This window comes from Anopheles arabiensis, chromosome 2, assembly GCF_016920715.1.
Source record: "Anopheles arabiensis isolate DONGOLA chromosome 2, AaraD3, whole genome shotgun sequence".
Classification (NCBI taxonomy): Eukaryota; Metazoa; Arthropoda; class Insecta; order Diptera; family Culicidae; genus Anopheles; species Anopheles arabiensis.
The window spans coordinates 110,500,549-110,509,730 of NC_053517.1; the positions used below are offsets into that span (position 1 = coordinate 110,500,549).

Sequence of the window (9,182 nt, forward strand, 5' to 3'; positions counted from 1 at the left end):
AAGACATAAGACGGACATAAAAACAGTTGAAAGCTTTGTGTTGAAAAGATGTCCATTGTATAAAACTAGTTTAAATCCAACTCAGACATTTTCCTCGGTAATCCATCAAACCGTAGTAATGGAAGCGTGGGGTTTTGTGAGACTTTTTGCTGGGTTGCCTGGGTTCAATGTCAAAACAACGTCAAACAAGTCTTCGTACGTTCCACACCGCTCCACCACCAGCTCCACATTTCTCATTCCTCTTCGTCAAAACCGGACTGAACACATGGTCGGTTTCAATGGCAGCAAAAGCAAAACGCCCAAGTAAGAAAATAACAAATGGAGTTAACGGCCCGTACTGTAAGCCCATCATGACTCCGGGAGCTTCCGTCGTATTACACGCCAGTTTTCGGCTTTCCAGTTAGCCTTTGTTGCATACATTCCAGGGGGGAGATGGTCGTGGTGGTGATGGTTCATGAGTAAGCACGGTTGCGTGACATGAGCTCATTTTTTCCCTGACTTTCAAGCGTTTCTTTAACACTTTAGCCAGAGAATGGAAGGAATGTGATAGGGGGAGAACACAATTTATAATGAAATAATTCACTGGGTTTGAAATGTTTCATTTAAGGATAATAATAAAGTGTCTGCTAACCGGGCAAAAAACTAAGCAGGAAAGAAAATGATTGTTTGTTGAATGTTTTACATACTTTTCTTGAAGTGCATGAAGGTGCTCATGAACCTAAGTATGAATTTTGAAACATAGCAGAACTTTGAACTGCAAGTTGCATACTTTAAAGCGTTATGCTGCTGTTTTTCTACATAGAGTTATTTATAACTTTGGATATCAGCGAACTGAGCTTGAGATATGTGAACAAATAACTCACAAACAAACTCAAACTACAAATCAAATGTAGCACCTGATCAGCTCCTAAAATACACTTTCCCTGCTTCAGTACGAACGTACCATATTAAACAATTTCCCTAAATACGCCACAGCAATAATTTACTTTTTGTTTAACCTAACGCTACACTTTCCCCACTGTACCATGCAGCAGAAAATATTTTCAATAAATTTAAACTTTTTCCCACCCTGCACTGCACTGTGCTGGATAACCGAAGCAAGGGCCCGTATTTCCACGAGTGGTAGCGCACGTGAAACCTCTACAGAAGTGCACAACATCAGCCCTAAAGATTTGGGGCAAAAAAATCGAACCAAAAACCTCACCAACCTCACTTGCTACCGGAAAAGTTTTCTTCCAAACGAGCAAAACGTAGAGTGTAAATTTCACTCAGACACTCGCTGTTCGCTGTCGCATCAAATTCGGAATTCAGGATCTTCCAAGGGCAAACACATTGTTTGCATGCTTGTTTGCGAAGGAGCAGCTCTGAACCATCGCCAGGGAACGTTTTGCTAGATTTGAGCAAAAGTTTTACGAGAAGCCTAGGGTAAGCCAAATTTGATCCTCATCTGTACCCCGCCAACAATTGCGTCAACGTCAATGGTTGGTTGCTGTTATATTTACCCAACTATTACGCTACGTGAAGGTGTGTTGCGTGTGAGGGTACGTTCACGCAAAGAGAGACCACATAAACATTTACTACTATGTGTGCATCAAGGGAAACGGTCCTCGTCATGCTTGCAGACGCACGAAGCCATCATAAAGCACGTGCAAAATCCTTCAAAGCAAAGCATTAAAGCACCATAGCAATAGATCCTTCCAATAAAGGGACTTCTTTGTACGAAATTGAAGCACAAATCTTGAGGTAAGCATACCCGCAAACATAATTCGAGAGCAACGAGATAAAAAGCACCACTTTCCCAGTCATCTTTGGCATTGATGATAGACCGTCCACGAAAACATCATTTCTGTCACCAACAGCAACCGTGCAGCGGCGCCTGAAAGCATTCCAGCAAAGGCAAAGTGGATATGCAAATCAAAATCCCATCAACGTGGTTTATGCTCAACCCGAATGCGAATTTGCTGCGAATGACAAAGTGCTAAGTCAGTGCTAACTTCACGGTCGGGTTGGCAATTCCCTTCAGCAGCAAACCCGGGATTTGTGAGGGGATTCTTCAAGACCTCTTCTTGAGGCCGAGATGATGGTAAAGGTATATCGGAAGATGGTTGTAAACATGTTGATATTAGGGAAGAAGTTGTTGGTTTCAGACAACGGTTTGAAAATAGTGCTTCAATAGTGACCGTTAGAAGGAAGCTAGTATACTTAACACAGGGTCCATCCATTCAGCCCTACAAACAAGTGTCATTTCGTTGATGACACGCTCAGAATTTATTTGTCAATGCTGATCGTAAACCATAATCCTCCGCTGGCCGAGCTGCTAATTAATTTGAGCGCCGGTTGCATCAAGGTAATTGATTTTTCCACAAAGCAATAATTCATATTTCAGCTGGGTGGAATCATCAGCAGAAATCATTAACGGTGGTGGAGGTAAAATCAATACTCAACACGGTTCCGCACTTGTTGCGCTGTTTGAGCGGGCTTTTTTACTTTTTTACGACTTCACCGGGAGCTTTTTATTACCTTTCTCTAATGGATCCCATTTCTAACCGAGCTCTAATAGATATTTTAATGTCGCTTTCTTATTCATAAGTTTAAAGTTTTTAAAAATGATGGGCTCTTTAGTATCGCTTTGTTCGTTGGTTTAATCGCTGAAATCAATAGCACAAGCTCGCAAAGTTTCCATAATTGCTTTCCGTGAAAGTGAAGCAAACGAAGAAAGGGAACACAAAGTAGCAGGAAACGATTCCGATATGAATCGTAACGCTTCGCTGAATACTGCTAATTGGACAAAAGAAGGTCTCCCGGGGCTCGTCTGTTCACAGTCCAACCTCAACAAAGGAAGGGAATTCCAAATGTGTGGTCGTTTTGTCAAACAAAGGCTCAGACCAGTGGACTCGTTTATTTTTTTATCAACCTAAACCTTTGCGTCCTTTATCGCACGATAATGAACCGTGTCGTACCGGAGAAAGAAGTCTCTGCTGGAAAGTGTTCCAAAGAAATGGGGATACAAATTGCACCCGCAAGCTAGCAATCTGGTAGGAAATAAGTGAAACACTTTTTGAACACAAACTAGTTGGCGAATGCAATTCTCTTGCTCCACGGGGGACACTTTGCACCTCCATGCTGCCCTTACACAGGTGCTTGCTCAGGCTACGAACGCTTGGTAATGCAATCTGGATTTGAGGAAATGGAAAAGCATGAAATGGTTCTGCCTCTGCAATCTCCCCAGTCATGCTCAAGGTGTGTTAAACAAGTTTACAGGAATGTTTGTCATTTCTCCTTTTTTTATTTTTCAAGGCACAGTGGGATAGGAGATGAAGAGCATTGTTGCAAAATTACGATAATGCTTGGTTTGGAAGATGGGTAGACTAGCGAACTACTGCCTTTATTCCAAGAAGATAATAATATGCAATTTTCTTTAGACTGGAGCACCCCTAAAAGTATGCAATCTGTTGAACAAAAGGGCGATGATTACTCTTCAAGTTGTGGCCACTCGTTGGCAGTATCCATCCCACTGTCCAACGACAATTTCACATTCAACTTTCACCAGCAGTTACTTGGAATGCTGCCGGAACGTCAAAAGGAATTTAAAAATACTTTCAAATAGTTGAATGAAAGTTATTTTAACCATTTCTCCTGAAGAACTGCACTGAAACACGTGCCACATAACGAATTCTGTTTGCTTGCAATGACAAAAAAGTGCATCTGCCTTTGCCAATTGTGAAACGCTGCAAACTCATCCATCATTTGCTGCTATCAAATGTGAACGATGAGAAATCACTTCGATACACTTCAAGCAAAAAGAGCAAACACACACACGCACACACGAAAAGCATACCTCTGCACACGAAACACGTCATCGATGCTTCGATGGCCCCCGCTAAATGAGCTTTGCGAACGACTGCACAAACGGATGGGCTTCGTAACTTTTGCCCTTTTGCCAAACATAAATTGGTTTGTGTCCGGATCCGGACGCTTGGTTTCCCATACGCCTTCCGGGGGAATAGTCGTACAGTGAATACAAAAAAAAAAACAGCCCAAACGGAAGGTAACGCAAAGTGGAGATGAAAAATTAGAATACATTCATCATAGCACATCCCTCTTTGAACGTTTGTTTCGGGTTGTTCGCCGTCCGGCTGACCTGGGCTGAGAATTGATTTCGGTTTACGAAAAGTCGAGATTCGAAGCATAAATTACCTCGGCTCGGGGGTGCCACGTTCATTCGATGGAGAAAAAAAGGAAGACCCAGCAGTAAGAGAAAAATTTATGCAAACATAAATAAACGTGCATTTTTCATTCTCCGCTTGTAAGTGCCGTAAGAAGCAAACGTTGTCTCGGGCGCGTGTTCGTGTGTTGCATAAAATGCTAATTATTCTTCGCTCAAAATTAATGCGATACTTTCCGAGAGTGAACAACACGTAACGCTTCACTGACAATAACTCTTGTTCGTATTTTCTTTCGGTGGGATGCTTTGCGACTCCCTAACTCCCTCGATTAATGTCCATGTTGTACGCCTTTGTATCGCGCGCAAAGAATCCTTTTGTTGTCCAAAAAAGCACATGTAGCACGAGAAAGGACGCCCTCGTGCCTCATAATCTAGTGCTTTAATTCAGTAGATGGTTGTTCACCCAGCAGCCAAGCTGGGTCTTTTTTCTTGGCCATTTTCTTCTCCGCTACAGCCGCTGTAGAGACAAAAAGCTTGCGGCCCTCTCACCATACCCTCTCAGCATCCTTATCCACACGCCTTTAACTCTGCTTATTGATGCTCGTTTTCATCTCTATCGTTTCCGGCGCCATGATAAAGGACATGATTATCTACGCCCTTTCATGTTGTACCAGTTCGTTTCATCATACACTTCCACCCGACGGCACACATTTGTCGCGCATTTGTGAAAGAGGTTCCTTTCGCTCGCTCGCTCTAAAATAGCCACCGCCTGCGTCCACATGCAACAGGAATAATGATGGCAGTTTTTCATGGCCATTTTTGTGTTGCCTTCATTCGCTGGAATGATGCGGAATGCATGACTTTCTGCCGTGCTATCGTTAATCCTTTCCCAATCCACAACCACAACCCTCATCAGTGAGTCAAAGTGTGTGTAGGATTTGCATGTAAAACCAGGAACCGCTTCATGATCCTTCGTACACACGCTCGCTTACGTCAACGCCTCGACGAAGGGCTAATTTATGGTTTACCCGGATTTTACGACAAACACAGCCCACGAACCACTCCACGCCTTTTAAGCAAACCATTAATTTTTACGTGCTTACGTTTCATGAGTGGGCTAGCCTTTGGACGGTATTCCAGGGCGAACATGAAGAGGCAAATTCATGATGAAAAATAGAACAATTTGCAGACATTTTGTTAATATGATGATAATAAGGGGAGCTTTGTAGTGAGTGGTTTAAATTCGAATCGATTTAAAGGACAGTATGAGCAGGGATACCGAGTGATTAATTGGTTTTAAATCGATGCTGATTGGAGGACATTTGTTGGGCAAATTTGAAGTTTAATTTATGAATTCAAAAGCACCCTAATAATTCTCCAAATTCACAGTACAGTAGCTTTAATTTCGATGAAAAACGTATTGTTTTAAAGCACTACGCTTGTGACCTTCAGAAGGAACCCTCTTAAAGACCCGGCAACCTTCCATTTTTGCCGTCTAACGACCAATCCCACGATTGTCGATTCGATTAGCAAACCCAACGACCACTGCCGGCCTTCCTCATTTGTCATTCACTTGGGGGGAAAAAAGGAAAACAACTCACACAACCATTCTCACTAACCCAAAAAAGGACTTCGAATACTGGGAAGAGTATCCAAATTGATCCAACGGTCAGATTAAGGCAAGTCATAACCCAGCCCAAGCTACTATCCATCCGTTTTTTGGGAGGTTTTCCTAGAACCTATGTTTTCTTATGTTATTTTTAGTTTTTTTTGGGTCAAATCAAATTGACCATGAAAAGGATCTCGCACAGACAGTCGCATATTTTCCCCATCCGAAGGAAATGCGGACTAGGTCTTCCCAGCTCTCAACAGCTACAACCAGAGCTGCTCCTTTTGTCAGCCGATTAATCAATCGCACAAATCTTGAACCTGTGGCAACTGTGCTGGCCAACAATTAAGTCGTTTCTTTCCTTTTCGGCGAGATTTTTTACAAATATTTCATCCTCCCCATGCACGATACGCCACAGACGCCACTCCCAGGAGAGTCGCGTCCAGAAAGTGGCGATAAAGGTGTGGAACAAAAGGAGACGAAATATTAACGACGACAGCTTCATTACAGCCGTGCGCGAAGCAAGTGTCACTTTTGTTTGTAAAAAATGTGTAGAAAATAGGGACGACAGTAACAACAAAAAATGTTACGACAAAAGTTTCTCCTATTGTTGGTCATCCATTTCTTATTTTCGGTGTACACACACAAAACCTTACAGGCGAACCCTTCTCACTTGGGATGGGATAGTCCTTGGGTTCATCGTCACTGAACTGGAAGTACTTTACGAGCAACGAAACTTTCCCTTTTATGCGGGAAAAGCCCGGAAAACCTCCTAGTGGACACGTACACACGACGCACCGTACGTACACGGCGCACGGTATTGCTCCGGATGTTCAAGACGTTCCTTAAAGCCACGTCAGCGACACTGCGAATAGATAATGTGCTGCCACGAGTTCCGTGCCGCTTCAGTTTTCTGGTGCTGAGTGCCAAAAATGTGCCTTTCGTGAAAGGGACAAAGAGCGAAAGAGACACGTTATGTGACGGCTCCAAATTGACAACGGCAACGGTCCCTTGTTCCGCCAGCTAGGATCCTAGCCAACGGAACAACGGTTCGAACGAGCCAATTTTGTTCGAGCATAAATCTCCCACCCCGGGACAGTTTCGAACCAGAGGGAATGGACGGGCGAGCAGACGGAGTTTCGTGGTTCACCGGACCAGCTGCATCGTTTTATCGATAAAACAAAAAATGACATTTTCCAACCATAGAGAAAGCTTTCCTAAGGCGTTGCTGGTTACTTATTTTCTCGGTTTCATACTCTACTTTAGATGATACTATATGAAGCAGAAGTTGCGAGTGGTGAAAATTTAACTACTTCTGGCACCAAATTCCCGGTTTCCTCTCGGTGGGAAACCCGGGAGGCTTAGCACGATGTTTGAGGTTATGTAAACATTTGTTTAGAAGCCTCTCCGACTAACGATCCTTGCATGATAGACAGTCGAGTGCTACACCCAATACACACACAAACACGCAAAAATCAATGCTCCACATGTATCGACCATTGTGTGCATTGCCATCAGCAGCCTATTGTATGGAGAGACATGGCTTCCCCGTCCTGACGGATGGGATGTTGTTTGACTTCTAAGTCCCCCGTCAACTAATCTGCTCAACAAACAAGAACACATCCGCACCCATGCTGCGAAGAGCTTTCGTGTGAGCCTAAGCTGGGGAAAGAAGAACAACAATCACACTGTCACTAAACCCATACGCATCCATGTAGGGCTCGCGTAGAGACTGAGAAGAATAAAACCATTTTTTATGCAAAATTCCCACCGTGATGGTATCGCAAAAAAAAGGATAAAAATCACCCCAAAGATAACAAAGGAAGTAACTTGATTTTCGCTTCAAACTCATTCACCACACACTTCGAAATTCGCCCAACAGACTCATGGCCCAACGATACACCAATAAACTTCCAAATGCAATTAATCCACGTTAGCACCACTTCACTGCACACTTCACTGGGGGAGGGACCGTGCGCCATCGTGCATCGTGGAAACGCACCGAGCCGTGAACCGATTCCGGCCGACACCAGCTGCTTCCGTGAGGAACCGATCACCCCTCCCCAATAGATTCGTGAAACTTTGCGACGCTTGAACTTGAATCTTTCCGGACACATAACTTCCCATTGCCACACGCCCACAATCACACTCACACACACACACAACGACAACTATGCGATCTAGTAATCCTTTCCCACGGACAACATTCGAAATCGATTATCCTTCTCCTTCCATTCTAGGCAGCACAAGGTCCGGGACGCTTGTGCGAGCAAATGAAGACATCTGCTACACTGACAAATCGGACCCTCGGCCACTCTGGGACCGGACACGGTGGTATCTGTCTTGTTTGCTTATCATTTAATCTCCTCCCTGGCAAGGGGATTCACTCCCTGCCCTTGGGATGGGATTTATTTTGCTCCAACACTTCTTCGGCTCTCCGCTTTCAATCCCAGCACAAGATTGGTGCGGTGGGTTGTACTACCACCACGAGCACACTAATTCCGAAGATCCAACGAATTATCACCTTCTTGTTTTTTTTTCGCCACTCGCACAAATTACACTCTCATTAGAACACTTTTCCGTCAAGTCACGTTACTAAGTTTTACTGGAAATGGCCAACACGACCGAGAACGCACACACACACACACACACACGTACACGTAGACGCACACACCGAAGAGGACGCTCTCCGACGTTACGCAGGACACGTTCCGGATTCGACTGACTGGCTGGCGGACTGCCACAGCCACGGGAACGACCCGGTACGGTCCCTCATCCGAGGGGTTTGGAAAGTTTTGACACCAACACAACCATGCAGCAGCAGACTTCAGCAGTAGCACCAGCACAGCCTGCTGCGTCGGATGGCTTCGACTGCGTCAGTGAGTGCTCTACTGCTTACACCAGACCATGGCTTGGCATCTGCCAGTGGTTGGAAGTTTGTTGTTTACTTTAAACAAAAAATTTTTGCAACTTTTTCTGTCTTTTCGGTTTGTTTTACCAGTTGCGCGTTTGCCTTCCGAGCTTTGTTTGTGTTTGTCCATAATTATATGCTTCATAAGGTTTATTATTTTTAATCACAATCTGTAAAAAAGATAAGGTTTAATGGGTTTTTTCACCCTCAAGCATCGATGTGCTTTCCTTTTTTTCCTCCATAGTCGCGGTGCACATCCCATAGTCGCTATGGGAGCTGCCTCACGTGATAACGAGTAACTCACCGCGTGCGGCGTGTCTGAGTTACCTCCGCGTAAACAAGCACTGTTGAATGTTGCTCACGGGAGCTCCCGAGCTGACATTACACCCGGATATCAACGAGTTCGAGTCACGTGCTCGCTCCGTTCGGCTTGACCGGCCCGATACCCGAAAGGTGTACCCCGGTGCTCGTGACGAGTCCATCGCCTGCCCCGTGGT

At 44.5% G+C, this 9,182-nt stretch overlaps 1 protein-coding gene across 4 annotated transcripts in view; it reads right to left on the reverse strand.

Moving 5' to 3' along the window:
• The window catches only part of LOC120893429 (potassium channel subfamily T member 2), a 154,949-nt gene that overhangs the window by 105,954 nt on the left and 39,813 nt on the right, over positions 1 to 9,182 (reverse strand). The window contains exon 1 of one of the 4 annotated variants that reach the window (XM_040295296.1): positions 8,299 to 8,541. The exons of the other annotated variants lie outside the window; for them this stretch is intronic. The gene's annotated coding sequence lies outside the window, so the exon portion shown is untranslated. Of the gene's footprint in view, positions 1 to 8,298; positions 8,542 to 9,182 lie in introns of those variants that run through there. 4 annotated transcript variants of the gene reach the window in all.